Raw genomic sequence first — 27,110 nt, forward strand, 5'->3', positions numbered from 1 at the left:
AGCTGGGTCTGAATGGTCTTTGCCATCATTAGGTAACATAGCCACCGCAGCTTTCTTCCAAGATGTTGGTGCTTCCCCTCCTTTTAAAATACCATTAAGTAAAATATTACATAGCTGTATCATAGGATCATAGAAAGCTACTAGGCTATTGGCCCAGAGGTCATTTCAAGCCTAGCAGTTTCATCCCAATGTAATACCATAGATACTGTAGTCAATACCCAGGATTGTATTTAGTAATGCCTACCTATGTCCAGGAGGGTTGTGGGTGCTATCCCCAGTAAGAATTTAGGGCACTCCATCCACTTGTTCAGGTTCGTTTTGAACAGTGTCATAGATGTGTTCTACTTCACATAAATTGGCAGCCTATTCCAAAGATGCTGCAGTTGCTGAGAGACAAATCTGTCCCTCCAGCATGTCCTATTCAAGTTGCAGGCCATATGTAGGTCCCTAGAACGGGTAGCTCTAGTCCTGTTTGATTTACAGATGTGCAGCAAATTCTTTAGGTTTAGGTCGGAGATTGCTGTGCAAACCAGGCATAAGTTTCCGTTAAGAAGTCTATACTATACTGAGTATAGTGACAGGGACTTTATTTGGTCTGTGTAAGGCATGTGCTGGAGTCCCTTCATCTTCTTCTTAGTTAGAAAAACCTTCAGGTCTCTCCAGTTGCTGCAGGTGCTTTGTACGGTACATGCCGAAATGGGTGTTATACTCAATTATGGACCTGATTAGTGATGAGAATAGAGGGGTTATAACTGCCTTTGCTAATCAAGTGTGCTATTTAGAAAGCCTTCCTTACCACAGTAGACACATTGAGGTCAAAGTTAAGTCTACTTGTGATCCCAGATCTCTTACCATTTCATAGGTACATAGGGTATTGTTAATTTGATAGTGCAAAGGGACATTTTTTTACCAAAGGGAATGATGATGCATTTCTTTGCATTCAGTCTGAGACTGTGACAAAGACACCAGTCGTTGGTCTGGGCAAGACCCTCCTGAAGTATACTGACATAATTTGGGGATTCAGTAATTGCACCCAGTTTGCAGTTGTCTGCAAACTTGGTCAGCCACAACCCCTTAGTTTTGGCCTGAACTTCTGAGAAGTATATCCCAAATAGTAAGGGGCCCAGCACTGACCCTTGTGGCACCCCGCTGGTGACAGGTCTGCTGGTTGACATGGAGTCAACCACTTTGATAGTGTGACCGGTTTGTGAGCCAGTTGCCAACCCATCTTACAACAAAGGGGTTTGCATTCAGTTTGCTAAGTTTATTAGTGCCTGACTATGGGATTATGTCAAAGGTCTTTGCCAAGTTGAGGTATGCTGTGTGTACAGATATGCCTTCTTCAATGGCTTTGGCCACATTTTTGAAGAAATCAACCAGGTTTAGCAGGCAGGATCTGCCCTTGATGAAGCCAAATTAGGTCAGATCCAGGGTTTGCACGTTAACTATGTCTTTACTTATGAGGTCTATGATGATATGTTCTGTGGCATTACAGATGAGGTTGGTCAGACTTATGAGTTTATAATTCCCTGCGTCTTTTGCTAAGCCACCTTTGTCTAGGGGAATAACCGTTGCTATTCTCCATTCTGCAGGAACAAAGCCTGTGGTTAGGCTGTGATCGAATGGAGTACTTAATGGTGATGCTAGTTCATGTTTTAGTTTTTTAGAAGACAGCCTGGGATGCAGTCTTGTCCAGTAGAGGCTATGTTTTTTTTCCTTAGACAATACTTTAATGACCTTCTCTTTGGATATGTAGGGTGGGCGGGGAGTTGGGGGCAAGGTTTGTGATAAGTTTGGAAAGGATAAGGGAGTGAAATTTAGACCAAATTTGTTCCCTAGCAGGTTTGCTATCTCTGCAGGATCAGTCTAGCATGGTCGTTATCTCTGCGGGGTCAGCGTGTGTGAAAATGTTAGTCATTGGTTCAGCACATGCTTGGGTGCTACCTTTTAGGCTATGTACGTAGCTGTAAAAGGTTTTATGGTTATCCTTGGCTGTTGTTATGGTTATCTTTGGCTGTGATTGCTAAGTTTTCCTCTAAGTTACCCTTAGAGGATTTGACATGATGTCTTATTTGCCTGTTGAGGCTGGGGAGGGTGCTATCCATTGTTGGGGCCTCACCTTAGATTTCTTAGTAACTTTTTGCATTTGCTGTAAAGTTTGTTAATGCTGGATGTCCACCAAGGCAGCTTTTTTTTTTACTTGGGGCTCTGGCTTTGATTCTGTCTGGAACAGCTGAGTCTATACACTTGTACAAGTGATTGTACATGTCTTTAGTGTAAGTTTTGGTGTAGTTACCACTTCTTGCTGGGGGTGGAGCTTGGAATGCATTTATACCTTCCCCTAGGAGGGTATAGTTTGCTTTGGTGAAGTTTTTTAGTCTGACTTCGCCCTTTGTGAGTTCTCATGTTAGTACCAGTTCAAAGGTAACTGATTTGTGGTCAGATTTAACTAATGAGAGTCCGACAGTTGCGATGGTACAGCTGTTTGTCATGTTAGTGAGGACCTGATCTAGTATGTTTGTTTCTCTTGTTGGGTTTTGAACAACATGTTCCAGGGCATTTGAGTTAACAAAGTCAATGAACTTTTGCGCTAGTGAGTTAGGGCTAGAGTAAGTTTCCCAGTTGGTGAGATGATTGAAATCCCCCACGACCAGAGTGTTTGGCAGTATTTGGATTGATTCCAGTTTGGTCAAGTAGGCCTTGTGCGCATCATGATCCATGGAGGGGGATCTGTAACTAGCTGTGACTTGAATGGGGGTCTTATCCACAGTAATCTGAACTTAGAGTAATTCCATGGAGTTGTCCAGTCTAACTAGTCAGGAGGTGAATTTATCTCTAATATAGATAGAAACACCGCCTCCCCTTTGGTTCTCACATGTTTATTTTGCGTTCTGAAGGTATGGAAAGCATTTTAGACTTGCAAGACTGGGGTACTGTCTGAGGCCTTGAACCAGATTTCTGTGACTGCACAGACATCTACATCCTCCAGTGATAGATGTGCTTCCAGGGTGTGCAGTTTTTGGTTTAAGCTAATAGCTTTTAGAAGCATAATCCTTATTTTGTTATGGTTGGCAATTTTTACATTGGCAATTTTGTTTTTGAGATCTTGCCTAAAAAAGGCAGGCAGGAGCCTTTGCCAGCAGCTGAAAGCCTAATGGTACCAGATGCAAACCGTGTCTGGCAAAGAGGCGAGGTTTGTTGACCATGCCATCCCAGGCTGACAGAAACTGGATCCCCTTTATTCCCTTCTAATTTCCAAACTTCCATAGGAATACCATCTGTTCTTGGAGACATTCCTGAAGATTGATTATACATCACTTATGTCACTCATATCGTCAGTTCCTATCTTAACTGTTAGTTGTTGAGCCTTGTCTACCTTTAACCTTGCCATGATTGCTCCTTCTGTAAATATTTCCATTTGTATTCTTTTTTGATTTACACATTTCTCTGCTTTATACAAGTTTTCAAAAAAATTCAGGAATATATCTAAAACTTCTATAGTATATCTAGTTATTTTCTTGTTATAGGTTCCCTAAGTTTGGCAACAAGCCTTTCAGTGTTCTGTTCTCTAAGTCATTGTGCTAAAACTTTTTGTACTCTGGAGTTATCAAAAATAGTTGCTTAATTGCAGTCTTTCTGAACTCATGCACATTAGATAATCCATTATTTTCTGTTTAGCACTTTGCATTTGCTTCTTCCTCTTGTTCTGTGAGATTTCCCTTATTCTGTAATACTTCATCACTGTGCATTTTTATCTTAGTTTGTATTGGTGGATAATCAGAAATAGTTATTGGATGTGTGTTGAAACTTTCAATTAAATACACATGTTCCTGTGAAATATAATTTATATCTAGTATAGCCCAGTTATTGTACATTGGGGAAAAATATGTAAATTCTGTTTTGAGTTCCTACTCCTGAATTCACATCTTCCATTCCATATTTCATAAATTTCTTCAGAAAATCTACCCTTGTTTGTTATATTGTCCCTTCTTGGCCCCCCTGATTCATCCTCACTACTGCAATTCAAATTCCAGTCCCCACCTATAAATATTATTCCCTGCTGAAAGCTAATTATTTCTCCCCAAATTTTCTTAAGCTCAATAATAGCAGTTTTTGGTGGAATATAAGTACATGCCACTGTAATCCTCCTTCCATGTCATTAGCCCCTTACTACCACAAATTTACAATTGCCATGTATTTTTCCCCTTTTCTATTACCGTTGGTGCCCATCTAGGAATTAGTATGATTACTCCACTTTTCTTCTGTCCCTGATATTCTGCTGAATATCTATTCTGAAATCCTCTGATTGTCGAATTCACATCCTCGTTTCTTTCCAAATGAGTCTACTGCAGCATTGCTATTTGCACTCTGCTTTTCTTAATATAATTCAGTACTCACTTTTTTATCTATACCAATAAGGCCATTCATGTTCAAGGATAATATGGACAGCATAGCCATCATGATAAAAAGCTATTGTTCCCACTTATTATACATGATGTTTTTTGAATGTATATTTCCAGCTTTTCTATTACATGCATATGCTAATGTTTGACCAGCTAATCTTTTGTACAGTTGTTTCTTCTCATCTGCATTTGAACCCAAGTCACATTTTTCAAGATTTTTTAATAAAAACTCTCAAGCAAAAAACTAAATATAAAACCCCTCTATCCGCTGTTAACTTGAAACAAACACACAAAACTATGTACATCTTCAAAACATAAAGTTTAACCCTCCCGAAGGGAACAGTTGCCCCAAATTGACACTGCACCTACAGGCAGTATCTAACCTAAAATTAAGGTTACCCTTGCTAAGACACATGCTACGACCTGTGATTCCACTCAGTGATTGCCGTTTGTTCTTTTTTTATCCTTCTTTTTTATTTCTCATCTCCTCCCAGATATGAAAAACAGTTTGTATGCTTTCAGAAAACATGAACTTTTTGCCCTTTCAAAAAAAAAAAAAAAAAATCAATGTTACTCCTTTTTCTCAGTTTCTGTTTTCAGACTGGGAGTTAAGCTGTTGACCAATGTGTGTGTGTGTTTTGTGTCTGTTTATATGCACACACATACACACACACACATTATATATATATATATATATATATATATATATATATACATACATACACATCTTTATATACATATGCACACACATAGATAGTCACACAAATAAATGTATGTATCATAAACATATTTCATACCTTCTTTATATATATATATATATATATATATATATATATATATATATATATATATATATATATATAAAATTGTGGCAACATGAATTGTTCTGCATCTTCAAATATGTATGTATATTTTTATCCCATTTTCCTTTATATGCAGCAAGCAATGGAAAATGTTACCTAGGAAGTAAATAAGATAGTGCTTAACATATGTAAAGCATATGTGCACATGTATAAATTATTTGGCTATACTAAGATTTTATTTATAGTGTAGCTGAACAGAAGGAAAAAGATTTAGGCGAGGTTAGGGTAAGGTGAGGAAACATTTGAAGTTATGGGAAAGTGCATCTAAATAAGGGGGGGGGGGGCAGAAATGCAAACAAGAGTGCAGTCAAGTGAAAACAGAGCCTAAAATGAAAAATAACTGATATGTGGACAGGTAAGGTTGAATGTCAGTAGGGGAACCTATTTTAGACAAATGTTTTAATTTGTATTAACACATTTTATATATATATATATATATATATATATATATATATATATCTGTCTCTGTGTGTGTATCTGTTTACATGTATGTATAAATATAGCAGCCTCGTGAGCTGGAGCACCCTAAGGTCTTGGTGAGATCCAGAAGGAATCCATCTACTGGTACACAGATGAAATGTTCTTCTGTAATCCTGTTATAACTGAGGATCTGATTAGACTAACATCTTCTGGCCATGAACTTAAAATGGTTGTTTTCCTCTTTTCACTCAAAAGATCTGCTTTCTCCTAGCCTTCCATGATCTTGTTTTTATCTTTGTTCAGCCTGGCTAGGTCTGTCCCTCTCCTTTCCACTATATATCTCCCTTCTTGACTCATTCTGACAACTCCCTTTTGACTTGTTCCTTTGCTGGCTTCATCTCTTTTGTTGTCTTAATGCTTGCCTCTTTGTACTATGACTGAACTACCTCTTTGACACCCCTCTTCCACCTCTTGTATGAACTGTCTTTTGCCCAATTTACTAGCCTCTCACTCCCCTGGAGCTACAGTGACTTGCTATTTTCCCATAAGGATTTTGTGTTTTGAAGTTTTTATGGTTTGAAGAAGTGCTTTAGGACTGAAAGTGCTCACAGAATAAAACTTTTAAATTTAACCTGTTTGTTGTGGTGCTTGACCTTTGTTTTTTCCAGACTTTTGCTACATGAAGCTTTTTCTTTTATTACAGTGCTTTCCAATTTTTGACTTTTATTTTGTAGCTATGCTGTAATACATGTCCGAAGGTTGTAATTTGGAGATTGAGCTTGGCTACAATCCATCAAAACCAAGTGTCTCCATGGCTAATGATAATTTTCATTGTATTTTGAAAATAGAAGATAATCCTACTGTCATTCAAATTTGCAGAGACTGATAATCCAGATGTCAAATTTCTTGCTGCTATGGAAAGTTTTGTTAGCCGAAAGATGTGGAGAACAAATTGTAGAGAGTAAAGAGACTGCAATGCAGAAGCTTCATGTAGAAGCTTGCCTGCACCATAAAGTCATTCCTAGAGGCTTACATATTCTCTGAATGCCCACTTATGGTGACTTAGATCTGGAATTATTAAGACGCTGGCAGGCTGTTAATACTGAAACAAGCATTCACTACATGAGGCTTTTAATAGATTTCTTTAAGCCCATGGAAAAAGATTGTATCATTAAAACTGAGAAAGAACTGAATGAAATTAGAACTAAGTTTCCACAAGATGTGTTTGCTACAAAAAATGATGAGTTGTTAGTTAACATTAATTTATATGATGATAAACTTCAATCCCTAAAAAAGAAAAAGCTAGAGTGCAATTACAATTATTTTAAGCATGGACATATTTTTGTCTAGCCACAGGAGACTCAGCATTAACACGAATAGAGGAACTTTGAATAACTCACAGGGTTTGTCTACTGTCATAGATTCTACAGGCAAGGTAGGAGGTATGGGAGGAGCAGTTGCTGCCACAGTCAACTCTATTATTGGTGATGGATGTTCTACAGAATTGGGTATGAAACAGAAAGAGGCTGCTAGACTGCCCCCTTTATCTGTCAATCATTTTCCGCTGCTTCTGGTTCCAGTGAAGCAAGTACGCACCATGAAAAACAAGTGCTCTTTGAGCAGGGGGAGAAAGAAAAGGAGAATATCAGAACAAGAAGTCAAATTGGATGTAATGCAGCACCAGAAGTAAGAACGTTGATATATAATGTTTCCTCTTTTGTTTTAAGCAAACCTCAAATACATTTATTGAATAAAGGATTCTCGTTTATACCAGCAGAGAGTTCAGACTTTGCTGATGTCATTCTTGGACTTAAACTATTTACATGTAATGCCTTGTTAAAATGTTTATTTTCTACTGAATCAAATGTTAATAGGTTTAGAAGACCCAGTGTTTTTAATCCACCTACTCGTCCTCCTTTAGAGGCATTTGTGAAGGCCTGTGAAATGGAGATTTATGATTTATTACATACAGAAGGTAAAAACAAAAACATTTTTAATCTCAGTAAAGATGAATATATAACATTAGACAAATTAAAACATGATAATGATATTCATATATGCCCTGCTGATAAGTGGGCACTATCATTTTTATGGATGGAATCTTTTATGTAGATAGGATGCAGTTGTTGCTAACTGATGAGGGTACTTATAATAAGATAACAAAGGTCCATGTTAATAGTTTAAAGAAGTACATAAAAATCTTTAAGATTTTTTAATTACTGGCTTGTTAACATATGATTTGTTCAAGTATTTTAATGTTGCTGAACTAGTTTTGCCTGTACTTCATGGTTTACCAAATATTCATAAGGATTTGAAGGAGCCACCAATGCACCCTATAATTTCAGGGCCTAGTTGGCTAACCAAACCTATATCAATTTATATTGAAGATAAGTTAAAATACGTGCTAACCAAGGCACCTGTGGTACTTAAGGACACCAAAGGCTTCTTACATAGTCTATATGAATGAGTAGAGGACAAAACAGATGTAGATCTGTTTCTATTTGTCACTATGGACATGAATACACTCTTTACTGTCATACAAATGAGTATGTTATAGAGGCAGTTCATTCTTTTTTTGTCTGTTAACAGTGAATATTCGACTAGTCAGATTAATTTATGTATGCTACTTGATGCTGTCCTCACCCATAATGTTTTTTATATTCGAATATGAATATTTTCTGCAAAAATTGGGCGTAGCTATGTGCACAGCATGTGCCAATAGCTACGCCAATATTGTTTTAGCATATTGGTAAGCAGAATTTATTTTTAATTCATCTGAGTTTAGCATTAATATTATACATTATAAGAGATCTGTTGATGATGTTTGTATGCTATGGAAAGGCACTGTTGAAGAATTTAATTGTTTTATTGATTATTTAAATCTCAGTACTGATTTTTTAAGTTTGCAGTTCATTGGTAATATTGAGATAGATTGTTTAAATGTGAAATTGTACAAAAATGGGAAAGGTCCTGTTAATACTAGTGTCTGTAGGAAGTTGTGTTGAAAAAACAGTATCCTTCACAGTACAAGTATGCACCCTAGCTATATTTATCATAATGTGTTAAAGGGACAATTCCTTAGAATGTCCAGATTGCATACAGATACATCTGGACTAAATGAAGTTTATAATACAACTAGTAATGATTTTTTAGTGAGTGGCTATAGAAAATATGAAATTGATAAAGCTCCTGAAGAAGTTAGAATTTTAAGGATAGGGAGAGGGAAACCATATTTTTCTAGTATGAGAGGTCAGCTACCTGATAAAGATAATTCTGTTGATACTACAAAGATTAGTATTAACGTTAAATTTTCTAATAATAATAGTCTGATTCGTGATGCAATTAAACACAACTGGCCCATTTTAATGGCTGATCAGGGAATTAGCAACACTGTTGGAAATCAACTGAGATTTTGTTTTAAAAGTGGATTGTCCCTTAAACAAAGTTTATGTTTCTCTACTAATGGCCTTAAACATCTGGTTTCTGATAGGGTAGCTACTTTCCCATGTAGACTATGCAAAGCCTGTAGCTTTATTTTCTCCAATATAGTTTTGTTCACCCCAGAACTGGCAAAAGAATTTGCCCTAGAATTTACGCAGATTGTTTGAGTAAAGACTTAGTATATTTAGTGATTTGTAAGTCCTGTTCCTGCTTTTATGTAGTAAAGACTAATCTCTGTTTAAAAGATAGAGTATTGGAGGATAGAAATGACATACGCAGGAATGTTACCTTTAGTGCATTAGCTAAACATGTACATAGTAATCCTGGGCATTTCTTTGCTTTTATGTTGTTGCAGTTTATTTTTAGGAATATTAGGGGAGGTGATAAGTCGCGGTGGTGCAGCGTAGCGTTGTCGCCTCACAGCAAGAGGTTCTCTCATTCGATTCTTGGCTGGAGTACCTTCTGTGTGGAGTCTGTATGTCCTCCCTGTGGTTGAGTGGCGTTTGAAAGACATGCGTGAATGGGCATGCCTTCGTTGAAGGTTGGGCATCGAGCTGGCACTTCAGCACAGTGAAAATCTACTGCCAGTCATTAGTGGACCGGAGTTCTGCTGTGGCAACCCCTAACTGGGAAAAGCCGAAGGAACAACAACAAGGGGAGGTGATAATAATAATAAGAAGAAGAAATGTGGAGAATTAAAATGGATTATTAATAAACTGCAGGCTACTACGGATTTCAAATTGAATGACAATATTCCTTTAAAAACCAGTACTGAAAATGCATAATTTATGTCACTGAGAACAGGTTTTAATTGTTTTGTATTTAATTGGTTGTTAGTTGATGTATTTGAGGATTTTGTATTTTGAAGTTTTTATGGTCTGAAGAAGTGCTTTAGGCATGAAAGCCCTCACCAAATAAAACTTTTACATTTAGCCTGTTTGTCATGGTGACTGGTCTTTGTTTTTTTCCTGACTTTTGCTATGAGAAGATTTATCTTTTATTACAGTGCTTTCCAGTTTTTATCTTTTCCTGTTTTTCCTTTTTCTCAATTTCTTATCAACATAATTGAATTCTCTGTCCCTCACTCATTTTTAAAGCTCGTTTGCTCTCTCAGTTTGCATCAAATTCCTACACCGTCATCTCTGTAGTCATACCTTTCCTCATCTCTAAACCACACAGTGGCCTGGTCACTGTTTGCTAACAACACCTTCAGTTGGACATCTCTGACCATCTCTGGCTTTGTTAGAACCATGTCCAGAATGAATAGATGGCAGGATCTCTCATAGTCCTAAACTTTATTCAACTCCCCCTCCCTTTGAAACTCCTTATCTGCAATGGACTCTGGCTATAATACTTAAGCAAAACATTGATTCTCAAATACATACCTGTTTAAATGTCAGCTGTCTCCTACATAAGTAATGGGTTCAGGCCTGGACACAATGTAATCACAACCCTTCTCATGTGAGAGTGATAGTCAAGGAATGAATATAAAACAGAGGCAATTTGAAATAAAGTGTAAAAATAAGGAAAATATACACCTTAGAATAAAAAATAAATACGGAATGCAGCAAAGTACAAAAAATATTGCACAGGTAATGGAATTACATTTTGCAGCCATTTGTAGGATAGCAGGAGGGCAACAGGGAGAGTGGGAAAAAAATAGAAGTAAACACGTTATTTGAAGAAAGAAAGTGTAACATATGCAGGGTGGGCCTTAGGTAAACTGGTGCCGTAGTGAAAAGGCTCTGTGGTGCCCCCCACACAGTGACCAAGAGATCCTGGCCTATTCACAGTATTCAGATTATTTTCTTCCTTTTACTATCAGTTTGTCTTACTGTTCATTTTTTTCTGCAGTTATTCATGCATTCAACATCTAAACAAGACTGGTGTCTGATAACTGTGGAGGAAACATATGTATTAAACTGGTGTTCTGGATGCTCTGAGGTAGATTTTAGAGTTTTTTAAACAACTTTTTCAGCCAGTGATTTCTTGAACAAAAACTGTGATCAAAGAAAGAAATTTAGTCTTTATCTTCAGCTTTGTTTTTCTGAATCTTTTCAGCACATCCTAAATTACTAAGATTGCAGTGGAAATAACTGTATTAAGATGGGGGTAGGGGGTGGGTTAGAGGCCACTAATCCTCCAGAAGCCATGAGAGTCATAGATGCTCTGAGATGCACTTTTAGAGTTTTCTTTTTAAACAATCTTTTCATCCAATGATTGCTTGAAAAAAGTCATCATCAAAGAAAGAACTTTAGTGTTACTCTTCAAGTTTGTATTTTTCCTGCATCGTTTTAGCACATCATAACTGACCGAAACTACAGTGTAATAACTGTAGTTGAAAGAACTGTATTAAGCTGGGGTTCTGGGGCCCACCAGGCCCCCAGAAGCCATGAGGTTTCTAGATGCACTGAGATACATTTTAGAAGTCTTTTTTTAAACAACCTTTTCATCCTACAATAGCCTGAATGAAAACCATGATTAAGGAAAGAAATGCAGTCTTATTCAGTGTTATTCGTCAACTTCAGTTTTTTGTGCCTCTTTTCAACACACCCTAACTGACCAAGACTGGGGGGGTTTGAGGGCTGCTACATGCACAGAAGCCCTGGGGTTATAAATGCCCCCAGGTACATTTTAGAGCTTTATCCCAACCATTTGAAACAATGATGACCTGAACAAAAATCATGCATATGAAAAAGAAATGGAAAAAAATAATTATAATAATGTGTATCCAACTGGTTACCTCTAGACAGTACAGTGCTCCTATACAACCTACTGTGACCACCCCTTCCCCCCGTGCACCCATCCGAAGTTTCTGAGGACAGTTAAAGAAATAATGACCACACAAGTACAGTGAACTTCTGTGTACACCTATGAGCAGGGCTGGTTTTACACTAGCTTAGGTTTAGGGTAGAGACAGTTACATTCCTATGTCAAAATCCACTTATACAACGTTGGTTTGTGTAGGCCACCTGCCCCCTGAAGTTCTGATCTGTGTATTCTGTGATGCATTTATCTTTCAAAAAAAAAAAAAAAAAAAAAGATGACTTTTAAACTGAGCAAATGACAACAGGATCAGTAACCTTCATCCAGAACCCCTCCCCCCCACGTAGCAGTATAGCCACTTCTATGTACAATTCAGACACTGATTGTCTTAAAAGAAGATGACTGTTTCATGTAAGTCACCTCTGCTCCAGGCAAATAGTTGCCACACATTAAAATATTATATATTGCTGCACATATTCACATAAGTCCTGGCTGCAAAGCCAGAATAGCAAACAGACAGCAGCATGCAGATAATCATTTTCCTCTACAGAAGATAGCCACAGCAATTATACCTACTCTGTGCATATCAGGTGTCCAGTTAAGGAGTCCCTCCTTCTTTGTACAAATGCATACTAGTCCTGCAAAGACAGACAGTGACTGTTTAAACTTTCATCCAACCTTCACCCACCATTTATAGTTACAATGTCTTATGACTGTGTAATATTATTTCATCTCCACAGTTCATAAAACAAGTTGCCACATATTAAACTATTCCAGTCCAAGTTGCTTCCTACGAATTTATTTTATTTTTTATTATTTTACATTTGTTTACCAGGAGAGTCCAACTGGGCAGAAACCATTTTCAGCGGAGGCGCAGGGAGAAAAGCTCCACATAATAACAATACATAACATTGACATGATGATAGTTTTTATATAATGGTAGAAGATGTCTTTAAATTATTTATACAGTAGATCATAATCAGCTAAGGTTATCTGGTAATTACAGCAATGTAGATGTGCAATAAATAGTGACAGACTAGTCCAATGGTATGTGTTGTCATACATAGTATACAGTTGTCAGTAAAAACTTGACACATTCGGTATGCAGTTGTACTTACAGTTAGTAATAAAAGGTAAGGAGCTAGAATAAGAAAACTTATTATGTATCTCATCCTGTCCAAATTATATTAACGAAGAGAAGAGAAAGGTAAAAGTGAAGAAGAGAGAGGGTCAGGATGAGATAACAGGGGGAAGAGAAAAGATTTTGATAGTGAAATTTAGTGAAAGAGATGATCTGAAGTAGGATATTCATTTGTCTGCAACCTGTGGGTTATGGATCCGATATCGGATCCGAACCGGCATGGTTTTCCAGCTATGGATCCAAGCTCTCAGCTCCTCCCCTCACCCATAATGCCCTGCTCTACCCTCATGACCTCAGATCTCGTTTGCCGCGCTGGTGACTGGATTGGTATCTATAGCTCTCAGCTAAGTGCTAGTTTTATATCTGTTAATTCAGAAAATTTGAAGTTTTTTGTACTTTTTTGTGTGAAAGTTTAGGTTTCCCTCTTTGATAGTTTTATTTAGAGTTAAATTAAGTATTTTTTTTCCCTCCCCTCGCTGTTGGCGAGTGTGTGTGTGTTGGGCCTGTGTGTCTGTATTACTTTTAGTTACTTTTAATTAGTAGCTGTATAGATTTGGATGGCTGATCAGCCCAAATCTGTATTTTCTAATGACCGAGTGTGGCCATAAGCTCTCCCGCTGATGGCCACACTGTGTGTTAAGTGCCTGGGGGTTGAACACCTCACATCTGGATGCTCCATTTGTGCAGGGTTCAACCCCAGGGCACTGAGGGAGCGGAGGTCCAAGCTTGTCTTGGCGGGCCTTTTATCCCCAGACGCGGCTGCGCCCTCCGCCTCCTTCGGGAGTAACCGTGGTTTCGGTTATTCCTCCATGGCACCCCTCCTGCTCCTGGGACTCAACCTCCCGCTTCTGGAGGAGAGGGATGCTAGGAAAGGACCGGAGGGAGAAGCACCAAGCGGCGGGCCGAGACCTCTGTTTCGCCCCGCCAGCCAAGCGGCTTCTCCCCTGTTCCGTCGCTCGGTCTCCTCCTTCTCGGTTCCGTCCCCTGTGTGCTTTTCACCGGGTCCTGAGGAGGAGGAGACCCGATCTCGCCGAGGCTATCGAGGAGGCACTCCAGGCCTACCTCGGTAGCCTCGCCGAGATCCACATATAGCCTTTCTGATGCTGATCTGGACCGGATGATGAGAAGATTCATCCAGGCCCAGATGCAGATGGGAGTGTTTGCCTCCCCTCTGGGGAACTCAACACCCTTTTAAGCCTATTGCTCCTTCTCCGACCCGCTATCCGGGTTCGAGCAGCTGGAGCCGAGCAGCTTCGAGCCGGGTGGGTCGGCGCTGATAGTACTTGGTACTCGGATCCGACCCTGCCCTCGAGTGCGCCGGATCCGACCTTCGGAGCCTGGATCCGAGCCTCGGATCCGGGGATCAGTGCTCCTTCGGCGCAGTCTGTGTCGGAGCGCACTGTCCCTTCGGATCCGAAGCGCCGCGCCGCTCCGATCCACTCTTCGATCCGACGGGAGCCGATTGTCGGATCCTTTGGTCGAGGTCGGCTCCCCTTCGGCGCTTGATGTAGTGGAGAGGGCCCTGTTGAGGGTCTCCGGACCCCGGCACTTGTTCCGCTCCGCCCGCTCCCTCTGCACTGGGCCAGGCTTCCACCATCCGCCCCTGGGACAGCCCGCTTGTGCCCCAAGTTGCTCCTATGGAACAAATTGCTGCTTGTGAGGACTCCTCTGACAGCCCCCAGAGGATGTCCTCTAGCATACGTGCAAAAGGAGGCACATTGACTCCCGAGTCTCTCACAGAAGACACGGACTTGGAGGAAGGGGAAGGCTCCCACGGTCACCCCGAGGATGTCTCATTTGGAGACATCATGGAAATGCTCCGTATAAGGGGTGGTCTGCCCCAAGTCTTCCTCGGACGAGTCCGTGTTCTTGGAGGCATTTGAAGCGGGCCCGTCTACCTCTTGGGTGTCCCCCCCTGCCGAACCCCTGGTGGACCTTATTACCACCAGGGTGTGGAAGGAACCGGACACCGTGGAGCCAATTCCCAAGAGGCCAGATAGGATCCTTAGCCCACCGTCCGACCGGGCCCATTGGAGTAAGGGGCCTCCGGTAGATGCCATGTTGACGGGCGGCCACCAAGAGGGAACTGGCTCAGGAGAGTCCCTCAGTCCACCCCCCGAGCAAGGAGTCTCGGATGATGGACCGCTTGGGGAAGCGGATGTTTAGTTCAGCGACCTTCTCGGTAAGGGCGCTGAACTACTTGGCACATGTTATTAGGATGCAGCGAGATCTTATTAAAGAATACGCTGCATCCCCCCCAGAGTCCATTTCGGAGGAGGACAGGATTCTGCACTCCACCCGTATGGCCACTCTTAGGTCAGTTACTAATACTTCTATGCGGCTACTCTCCCATGCAACGGAAGGCGCCGCTAGAGCTGCGGGGACAGGACTAGTCACTAGACGTCAGGCCTGGCTCCGTCACTGCGATTTTTCTGAGCCCTTCAAAGCGTCATTTGCTAACGCCTTTGATGGTTCTGCTCTGTTTGGCAAAACCGTCATGAGACGTTGACCCAGAGCGAGAAGGACGGGAAGACGCTGTCTGCCGTCGGAATCCGCTTCTCTGCACCCCAGAGGCCCTACTCTAGGAACCAAAAGGGTCAGAAGAAGATGTGGTTCCGGAAGTCGCAGCAGTCCCAGCCTGCTCCGGACAACCCGTCCTTCCGTGGCAGAGGAGGACAGGGAGGACGCCGCCGTAGAGGCAGAGGGGCTCCCAGAAACTTCGGGTCCAGGGAACCTTTCTCTGAACGGCCCGCGCAGCAACCCTGAGGGGTTGCCCAACTGCTCCACTCTGGAGGCAGTCGGGGGACGTTTTTCGGGGCACCTAGCGGCATGGGAGTCCATAACATCAGACCACTGGGTTCTCCAGATCATATCCAGAGGATATCGCATCCCTTTCCTTCACCTTCCAAAGTTGAAATCCCTCCCAGACGTCCCACCCGGTCAACGGGAGGCCGCTTTGGCAGAAATTGGCCATCTGCTAAAGAAAAGAGCCATCCAGCCCGTCCCCCCAGACCAGATCGGATCAGGGTTCTACTCCAGATTCTTTTTAGTGCCAAAGAAGACGGGGGAACTAAGACCAATCCTAGACCTCTCTCTCTTGAATCTGGCAGTCCCCAAAGAAAAATTCAATGGTCACTCTGCAATCTGTGCTCCGCCTTCTGGGAGAAAATCACTGGATGTGCTCGATAGACCTCAAGGACGCGTACTACCACATCCTGATGGACAGGCGCTCCAGGAGGTTTCTCCGCTTCCAGCTGGGAGCCAGTCACTACCAGTTCCGGGTCCTTCCCTTTGGTCTCACCACAGCCCCCAGGGTGTTCACCAAAGTATTAGCAGTGGTAGCGGCCCACCTGAGGCTTCAGGGGGTGCAGGTCTTTCCCTACCTGGACTACTGGCTTCTTACCGCCCCAACAAGGCATCTACTCTTATTGGCGTGAGACTCCTTTCTCCATCTTGCTCCTTTTCTGGGCATCACAATAAATACAAAGAAATCCAACCTGGCGCCCACACAGCTCTTAGATTTTATAGGGGCCAGGCTAGACACAAGGAGTTTACGAGCCTTCCTCACTGCGGACAGAGTTCAAAATCTGCAGCTCCAGGTGCGGGCCATTCTCCACTCAAGTTCTGTTCCGGCGGAGTTGGTCCTGAGGGCTCTAGGGTCCATGGCATCAGCTATAGCACTTCTTCCTCTTGCCAGGCTCAATATGCGCATTCTACAGTGGACGCCTTAGTACAGTGGTCATACCTTGCTCCCCATGCATTATCCCATAGCGATCAGCAAGGCTTGCAAGCGGTCCCTCTTGTGGTGGCTCCACTCCCCGGATCTCCACAGAGGCCGCCCATTTTGTGCTTCTCCCTCTCTCGCCACGGTGACCACGGACACCTCCCGCCTCGGGTGGGGGCACTTTATGGCCGGACCGCCCAAGGCACGTGGACGATTCAGAGACCTTACTGCATATCAATGTTCTAGAGATGAGAGCAGTGCTCTTAGCGTTGCTAGCACTTCAGGACTTTCTTCCCTTGGGAACAATTGCGATTCAATCGGACAACATGTCTGTTGTCTGGTACATCAACAAGCAAGGGGGAACAAGGTCTTACCCTCTTTGTCGAGAAGCCATGAGAGTTTGGGAATGGGCAATCTCCACCAACCGCTTTCTAATAGCAACGCACATTCCGGGTCGGTCCAACATCCTAGCGGACAAGCTCAGTCGCACCATTCTGACCCCTTACGAGTGGTCTCTCAATTGTCAAGTAGTGGAACGCATATTCGCACGGTGGGGAACCCTTCATGCGATCTTTTGCCTCTCCCTCAAACACCAAGTGCGACAGTTTTTCGCTCTGATACCTCCTCCCGGAGGTACCCCAAGAGACGCTCTGGTGCATGCTTGGCCACCCGGTCTTCTGTATGCTTATCCACCCTTACCTCTGATGCTCCAAGTTCTTCAGAAAGCCTCTCGGTGGGTTGCAGAATGATTCTCATTGCTGCTTTGGCCTCGACAGATCTGGTTCCCCTTCCTAAGGTCTCACTCGGTGAATCCTCCTTGGATTCTAGATCCCATCCCGGATCTGATATCCCATCCATCCTGCATTCCTCCTCCGAATCTGGACAACCTGAAGCTGACCGCTTGGCTGCGCCAGTTCCACTCTTGATTAGGACTCCCGGTATTTCGTCACCGGTTAAGGCAATTTTGGTGGCAGCTCATAAACCATCCACTAGAAAGGTTTACCGAAGCAAGTGGAAACGTTTTTCTTGTGGGCGGAGCGGCAAGGCCTGAATCCCTTCACGGTTCCTCTTCCTTTAGTGCTTGACTTTCTAACCACTCTCTTTAACGATGGTGCCAGCAGTTCCACAGTCAAAGTACAACTGGCGGCAATTTCTCATTATCACATTGGCCACGACTCTAATCCTCTTATGTCAGCCAAATTGTGTAAAATTTTTCTTAAAGGTACTTTTCTTCTCAGGCCCCCTATAAAACAAGCAATTCCTCCTTGGGACCTCTCTCTGGTCCTACATGCCTTGACCGCCCCTCCTTTCGAGCCAGCGGCTGCGGTGGATCTCAAATTCTTGTCCTACAAGACAGCCTTTTTGGTAGCCATTACATCGGCCAAGAGAGTTTCTGAGCTTCAAGCATTATCAGCTAAACCTCCTTACTTGGTATTTCATCCGGACCGTGTCTACCTCAGGACCAACCCGTCCTTTCTTCCTAAAGTCGCTTCTGAAGCAAACATCAATCAGTCCATTAACCTTCCTGTTTTCTTCCCTAAATATGAAAACAAAGGTGAATATAAGCTACATTCATTAGATGTTCACAGGCAACTTAGATTTTATCTGAACAGGACGGCTGGTCATAGGCAATCCGACCAGTTATTTATTTCCTTTGCAAAATTTAATTTGGGCAAGCCAATTTCTAAAGTTTCTCTGTCCCGCTGGATTTCACAGTGCATATTATTGGCTTATCAAGCTTCAGGAAGGCCCGCACCGGAGGGTGTTCATGCCCATTCAACCCGGTCAGTATCTACCTCGCAGCCTTCAAGGCTAGGATTCCTCTAGATGATATTTGTGCAGCAGCCACGTGGGCTTCATCTCATACTTTTATTTCCCACTATAAGTTGGATCTTGCATCTAGGGTAGAGCATCCTTTGGCTCGCGGTGCTCGGAATATCCTTCCATGATGGCCGCCCAAGATTCAGGTAGCTGGGGACTCTGTCCCACAGGTTGCAGACAAATGAATATCCTACTTCAGATTTAGAAGTTATGTACTCACCATAACGCTCCATCTGAGTAGGTGTATTCATTTGTCTGCAACCATCCCGCCCTCCTATCCCCCTGGCCTTTCAGTTTCCTGCATATTCTATGTTACCCTTTTCAGGGTGTTGTTGCTTTGGCAAACTCGATCTGAGGTCATGAGGGTAGAGCAGGGCATTATGGGTGAGGGGAGGAGCTGAGAGCTTGGATCCATAGCTGGAAAACCATGCCGGTTCGGATCCGATATCGGATCCATAACCCACAGGTTGCAGACAAATGAATACACCTACTCAGATGGAACGTTATGGTGAGTACATAACTTCTAATTTTTGTTTGCGTTAGTGAGATAATGGATAGGTAGGGTAGAAGAGAAATGTGGTTTGTTTGTGTCTTTCGGCTTTTCCCGGTTAGGGGTCGCCACAGCGGAACTCAGGTCCGCTAATGATTGGAAGTAGATTTTTATGTGCTGGCTTGCCGGGCCTAACGCACAACCTTCAACGAAGGAATGCCCATTCACGCATGTCGCCACACAGAAGACGCTCTAACTGAGAATCGAACAGGCAACGTCTAACTGTGAGGCGACAATGCTACCGCAGCACCACAACAATATTAATTCCTGCTCTTTGAACTATCATAGAAGTCACATGACACCTAATCAATCTCAAGGGTTCAACTGTGGTTTAAGGTTTACACTTAGTTTATTTAGTTTCTCTGGACTGGAGTGATGGACTCATGCAATTATTGTTTTTTTTTTTAATTAGAATTATTTTACACTTCATATAATTTTCTTTTCTATCCCATTTTGTCTTTTTGTTTCTATTGCACTGTTTCTTGTAGGTGCTGTTTGGTATCTGTATCATACAATTAGCGCCACTCTCTCCCACTTGTAAATACAGTATCATATATTTTTTTCTTTTAGGAGATTTTTATAGGTTCTAGGCTGGAATCTCTTATCTTTGTTTTTTTAACTGCCCTTCTTTGTTATTATGGAACTTTCCATCTTTCTCTTGATGTTAGTATTCTGTACTCATTTGTTCAGTTTCTTTCTTGGTTCATAGATGTATACTAGGCTAACGACCACTATGGCCTTTATAAGCCCAGCCGTGTAACCCAAATGTGTCCCACGAGTTACATGTTTTAGAAGTTTATATAGGGAGTGATTATTGGTTATGACATGAGTTACTGACTGCCTCAGTCCATCAGAGACATAGGTGTCAGACCAGGGTCTAATTTTCGATTTCCCATCCAGTGGTTCAAGTTGCACTTAAGTAGGGTTAGGGAGGGACTTTGTTTCATTTGGAATGGGAGCCTGTTCCAGAGAATGATGAGGTATACATCTGCCTTGCTAGCATGTCCTATTTATGTTGTAAGCAAAAGTTAGGTCTTTAGATGTAGTAGTTCTGATGCTGTTGGTTTTGCAGATGTGCAAAAGGTTCATTAGAGCAGGGTTCATGCCTTGTATGCCAGGCATAGACCGTCTCAACATACAGTAGCTAAGAAATGACCCTGTACCCCTCTTCATTGACTTCCTTTATCAAATTCCTAATGCATCTTTTCACTTTCGCTCACCTTAACTATTTATCTCTATGAACTCCAGATCTAGAGGAACACTGGTTCCACCCCATGTTTACTTTTATTACATTTTCCCATTCTTGTTTACAAGTTGTATTTTGAAAGTACCTACAGCCAATCCCTCTTCCTTAAACATCCTGTACTGTAGGAATGGATAGTTTGAATGCTTTGTCTTCTTTCCTCTAAACATTTCAGGTATAAAATATTTGGGTAAAATACATAATCAGTACTAGATTATACCACTTCTCAGTGGTTGGTTTTAGTAAGCTTTGCCCACAATTGCATGGGGGTGGTACATGATATAACCTACATATCACAGACATATGCAGTTTACAAACTTGCCCTAACTCCCTGGAGTAATGTTTTATACTACAGTATACCTGAAAAAGTCTGGGTATGCAGTGGATGTGTAAACAGAGATGACAGCGTGGTTTGCAATTCATAAATGTGAGAACTGTGAATTATTCTGTAGAAGTGCTGCGGGGATTTATAATGGTGTAACTGCAGACTAACTGCACAGAAAAAGAAAACGCTATATCTAATGTCCCAGTATCATCAACATTGTGCTCAGTAGACCAAGGGTGAACATCAACACTAAAACAACAACCCCAGTCAATGCCTTCAGTTTCAGCAGCAGAGTGTGATAATGACATTCTAGTGATAGCGCAACAGACTTACAACTAGTGCAACCCATTGCAGGGTGGGATTAGGACATTTACATAATGCATAAACACCCATACTCTGTAGTCGTGGCAGCACAGCTAAAAATCTGTATTAATCTTTGTCAGTTATGAATGTATGAAAAATCATGGACTGAAATTAAATGCCAAAAAATACATTATTGTATCCTTTGGGAAGTCATCTACCCCAAGACATTACCGCATTGATGATCAACCCCTAAGAGTTGACCCTGTTGTTCAGGATTTGGGAACTTGTGTGGACACTAACCTAATTTTTATCCAACATGTGTCTATTGTTGTAATAAAGTTCATCCATATTGCACAGCTTATAAACAAAAAGATTGTGGCTAGATCTAGGGATGTTATTGTCACCCTTAACTAAGCCTTCATTAAGCCAGTCACTGAATGTAATCCCCCCTTTGCCATGTATCTGTCCAGACCTATGCAACAACTGGAATGCCCACATAAATATCTTACTAAAAGGATACAAGGTCTAAACAACATATTCTACATGGACTGACTCAAAGCACTGTCATTATACTCAGTATCCTACAGACTGCTAAGAGGGGACCTTGTGTCTGTCATACAAGGCATTCTCCAAACCATTATCATTGGATTTACTGAGCATCATCAAGTCAAATGGCATCAGACATACTTAGTCTAGGGATCTAAACCTCTTCTGCAACATCAACAGAACTGTTTGGTGGGACAGTTATTTCTTGCAGTGGATACCGCTACTGTGGAACAAACTCCACATCTGCATAAAACAAAGTTCATCCCTGTCCATTTTCAAGAGCAACTTAGATCTGTGAATGGGAAATAGAAAATTTACCACAGGACTGCCCCCCTATACTATTGATGGACAGAGGTAGCTCCTAACAAAAAACTCCAATTATTCTCTGTCTCATATTGCCTACTTAGAGGCAATCTCTACTTGACTTACAAAGCCATGTCTGACCCAGCCCTGTTAGAAATGCTACATCTAAAGAAATCACAATCCCTCCACACCACATGCTCCAGAGACCTCAACCTCATTACCACAATCAACAGAACATGCTGGAGGGACAGGTTCATAACCCAGAGACTGTCCATGCCATGGAATAGACTTTCCATACATGTCAAACAGAACACCTCACTAGTCCTGTTCAAGAGGAATCTAGATGAGTGGATGGAAATAGAAAATTCACTGCGGGGATCACTCCAGTAGCTGTACTTGACAGAGGCAGTAGGAACTGAGGTTGGGTGGAACGATGCCAGGGTAATCTTATGGGCTAGGCTTGTAAAGGCTCCAGGGCCATTAGCCTAGTACACACCTATGAACCTATAAATGCTTTATCCCATGCATACATCCCCCTCAAATGATCTATAGTATGATACCAGGTATTCTCATTAAGGGTAATATATAATTGTCAGCCATGGGCTGGGTAAGGCCAATCTATAACCAAATGGCACAGGTTGTTTTGAGCATAAAAAGGGAAATTGGCTAGGCTTAAAATGGCTCTCAAGGGCAGCTGGCCTAGTACTTACCTATAAACCTATGAATGTAGGGAAAGTTATAATTTAGGAGCACAGCCATCTTCGTTCCCATGCACCTCAGTAATACTTACTAAAAACATTCATGTTGGACATGTGTGCATACAATCTCAACACACATCTTTCCTGGATACTCAGAGGTAGTCTAGAAGGAACCCATTTAGACCATATCCCTGCAAATGGCTGTACTGGGTTGTATGTACAAGGTGAAGACTTTAAGAAAGTCACTGCCCCTATGCATATGAATGTGTTGTATGCGGTAACCATTTGAAATGTCAGGACCCTCTAGAGCGAGTCCCAAAATAATATATATATATATATATATATATATATATATATATATATATACTAAGTCAGAGATGCCATTTTTTCTGAATATTCCCTTTTCTCCAAGGTATGATGATCTCGGAGCTGGTATTTATAAGTTAGAGGTGTAGGGGGTGTAGGTAGGGCTTACCCCCACCCCCTTGCAAAAAGAAATTTTAAGAAGAGTGGTATTTGAGATTCTCTCTTTTGTGTTTTCAGTCTTTTTTTCTGGCATTTCAGCACTCAACATTTCGAGTTTCGACATTTCAGTAGGGAGCCAATGTATGCTCTGGGGATTATACAAGCTGGGACAAAGGAAGATACCTGTTAGAAAATAAAAGACCATTATATCACATTTCTTCTGAAATGGAAACCCAGTAAGGCACATACTGATAAAGAAAGCAGACCATATTTGAAGATGAAGTACACAGCATGGCATTAACAGATGTAATGCTGCTAATACTGTTAGGAATGCTGGTTAAGACTGACTTTCTTTTTTGAGGTACATATACAACTTTATCTGTTGTATTGTTGTGTTGGAATGCAGGTGCTGGAAGAACAGACTTCCTTCTCATGATGGCATAAAGAGGTTGCCACATGATGTCTCCCTATGTGGTCTCACTACCCTCTGTGCTTGGTCCAGTATCCTGGGGGCCCTGTCTGAGAATTGAGCTGTGTTTCGAACTGTGAATCAAAGTCATCGTACACAAGTCACTTATGTGATAACAAGTGATGACTATGAATTTAATGGTCTATCATTTCCTTTTTGTCATCTTAAGCCAGCTTCAGTGATCCTGATTTTCCTTTTACAGGTAAATTTTCCCTTCCTTTCCCACATAATAAACGATAATGTTGCCAGAGGTGTTTTTCTTTTCCTTTCATACTGTTCTTTTTTTCCTGCTGTAACATCCTCATATTAATTAAACAATTAAACTCTTTTTTTGTGCCAAGCAGTAATTATAAACCTGCATGATGTTCATCGTGTTACACTGCTGCAGTCATTACACTTGGGTTATACTGTCCTTATGCCTGTAGCAGCTGCCTGTTAATTAAACAATCACACTTTCTTGTTATGCCAAACCATAGTTACCAGCCTGCATATTTTGCATACTAAATGCTTTATACTTGGAATTTAATATCATATATAATGTTACCACAGGAGAAATACCTGGTTTGATCTTTGCATAGTGTCACTACAGAACAATTACATGTTTGTATATAGATGCATGTGATGTGTCTTTTTTTTAAAAAAAAAAATGTGTTATCATGAGTATCTAAGTATATCTGAACATTGCCAACTTGGATTTCCCCAGTCAACAAATACATATAAGTAAATGTTACAACATCATATGTAAGGCAGGAATTGAGTAACTTATGTAATGTTGGAGTGAATGACAGTTGTTATAAAGAAAACATATATGCAATGTATAATGCATGAAAAAAAATTTAATATATTTTTTCTTATCTATTAGTGTATGTTTGCTTTTGTCTTAAGTGATAATTTTATAAAAGTCTTTAGCAGTTCTAGAAAGAGTGATCTCCACTGCATACTGCTGTAGCTGATTACATGTACATTTCTTACAATATGTATTCTTCCAAGTACTGAATGTTTTCTGCTTTTCTCATCAAATTCATTTTCTTTTTTCTTTTAGACTGCATTATTGTTTTTTTACTTTTCAGACACTTATGTCCCCTCCCCTTCTGTGCTTGAAACCACTGCATTTTATATCTTTCAAGAGAGCATTTCAGAAGTGCTTTTCCTTTCTCTATGAGAACAGACATTCGGGTGTCCTGAAAGATAAACACTAGTTCTATTAAGTCATCTTGGCCTTACAGAAGCATAACTGAAAGGGGATAAAGCAGTTTTCCCTCATCCTGTAGACTTAAGTTTGGCTTCTCCAGTCTTATTTGATTTGCTTTTGCTGACAGGGGTAGTCCCACTAGACAGGAACAATTTTTAGTAGTGAAGCAAAAGCTCCAACAAAAAATCACATTTGAACTAATATTACAAAAAAGCAAACTGTACCATATTGAATCATATAATCATAAAAAGTACAAGGCAGCTGAACCCAGTAGGAATTTACATGTTTCTAGTACCTAACCTTAAACCTTACCTCCGTTTTCAAGGAGTGACAAGCCATTCATGCCAAAGTTGAATATATTATCATCAACCCCCCCTTTTCTCATTTTCTACATGTGGTCGGTATTGTGTTAACTGACATCTCTCTTGATTCAATGCCACACTATTGCTTTCTTCGACATTCATGCCTGACTGTTGCAGATTTTCTCTCACACAATCCATCCACCCCTTTGCCACACCCTCATTTCCTCTTACTTTCTTTCTGTCTGTCCCAGATCATCTTCAAGAGATTGTCTTCTGCTTTTATGCAGATGTGCCTGAACCACTATAATCTGTTCTCTTTGATCACAATTGGAGCTACTTTGGTTTCTGCTCTAATGTCCTTATTTCTTTGACTATCCCACAGTGTGCATCCTACCACAAACTCAAGCACTTCACTTCCATCACCTCTACTTTCCTCATCTGCTCTGCCCAGGTTTCTGTATCACACAGTAGTACAGGTCACACCACTGTTTTGTACACCAGCTTCTTTGGCATTCTTCTGTCATACACTACATCTGACTCTCTATGCCAGTTCTCTGCAACCCCTCTGATTTTAACTTTGACCTATTCATTCAGACTTTCCTTTTCCTCAACCACCCCTCCCAGATACTTGAAGCTGTTAACCTGCTCCACTATTGTCCCTTCTATCTCAATTCACAGCTTCTTCTGATTTCCCAAGTTTGCTGCTATTATCACTATCTTATCTGTACTTAGTGTCATCCCATGTGCCTTCATCTTTGCATTCTATTCCCCTATTCTTTGCTGAAGTTCTAGCTCAGTCTGCCTGTAATATCACACTGTCTGCATATAGCAACTTTGTTGATCCTGTCCCCTCCAACTTGGTTGCTAATGTAATCCATCACCACTATGAACGGCATACACTCCCACTCACACCGGGAACCCCTCTGTGAGACCAAAATGTTGGATATATGACTATGACATTTGTTATACTGTACTTATTAAGAAAATAAATACTTAGAAGGAAAGATGAAAGCAGTAACAGTGATTTTAGTGTGAGGTATGTAGTTATTCAGAAGGATAGCAGAAGAATAATAAATAAAGAGTAAAAGATGTGAGGTGAACATTTACGGGGGGGGGGGGTTGGTTCTTGGAAACTATTACAAAATGGAGATGACTCTAGGTGTGAGCACAGAGAGATTTCTGACAGGAAGAAAGTGCTTGTTTTGCTTAAATGCTAGGTGGGATGAAAACTGTAACTTAGAAAATACTCATTCAAGAGCCCTTAATATGACGCTAAGTCTTTTTATGGTGAAAGAGCCCGGAATTTCATTTCTTAATGAATAATATGCTGAACAGTGAATTTTGGTGTCTAGGGGAAGGCAGAATTCATTCTTAAGAATGATATAAATAGTGGTGGTAAACAAGTAAGTAAAATGGAAAATGATTAGTTGCACATCTGTTAAGTTTAAGATGTCACAGTGATGTGTTAATTGGACAACAAGGAGTATAAATTATGAAATTGTATATTGTGAGGACTGGAATAGAGTTGTATGGAGATTGCCAAGGACAGCCAGGACAGAGCATATTGAAGTTTTGGTAATAATATGTTTTTTTCACTGTTGCTTTTCTATGCTTAGTAGTGAAATAACTGGAATATATTGCATTTTAGGTTTGTGAGAACTTTTGAGATGGTTGTTTCTACATGGTGAGAGGACTGAACTGGTGGAATATCTGTATCCCCTGGGGTCTTGTGGGCCTTTTTCTTGTAGATTGGAAGTATTAGCTAACTTTTTTGGTGCCGAGATCATATAATCATACCTCTCAACTAGATGTCTGGACACAACCAAAATAATGGGGGGATAACTGCCCAAAGTCGTCAGGGACATATTTAAAAATCACTCTTACAAACATAGGAAGTTGATAGAACAAGTTTTGCATTAGAATGTATTATTAAAGGATATGAAGTCTGACACTCAAATGTCTGCCATTACTTAATGATTTCAGTCCTCAATGATTTGCCATAAAAACATAAATTTCATTAGGAACAGACCAAAATATGAGGCAACAATGAAAATATGCGTAGTTGAAATGTATGTATAATGTGCTTTATTTGAATTAAATATTAAGCAGTTGCTGTTTTGCCAGTGGTATAATTA

Source organism: Protopterus annectens, chromosome 4.part0 (assembly GCF_019279795.1).
Source record: "Protopterus annectens isolate FY-2018-M chromosome 4.part0, PAN1.0, whole genome shotgun sequence".
NCBI lineage: Eukaryota > Metazoa > Chordata > Ceratodontiformes > Protopteridae > Protopterus > Protopterus annectens.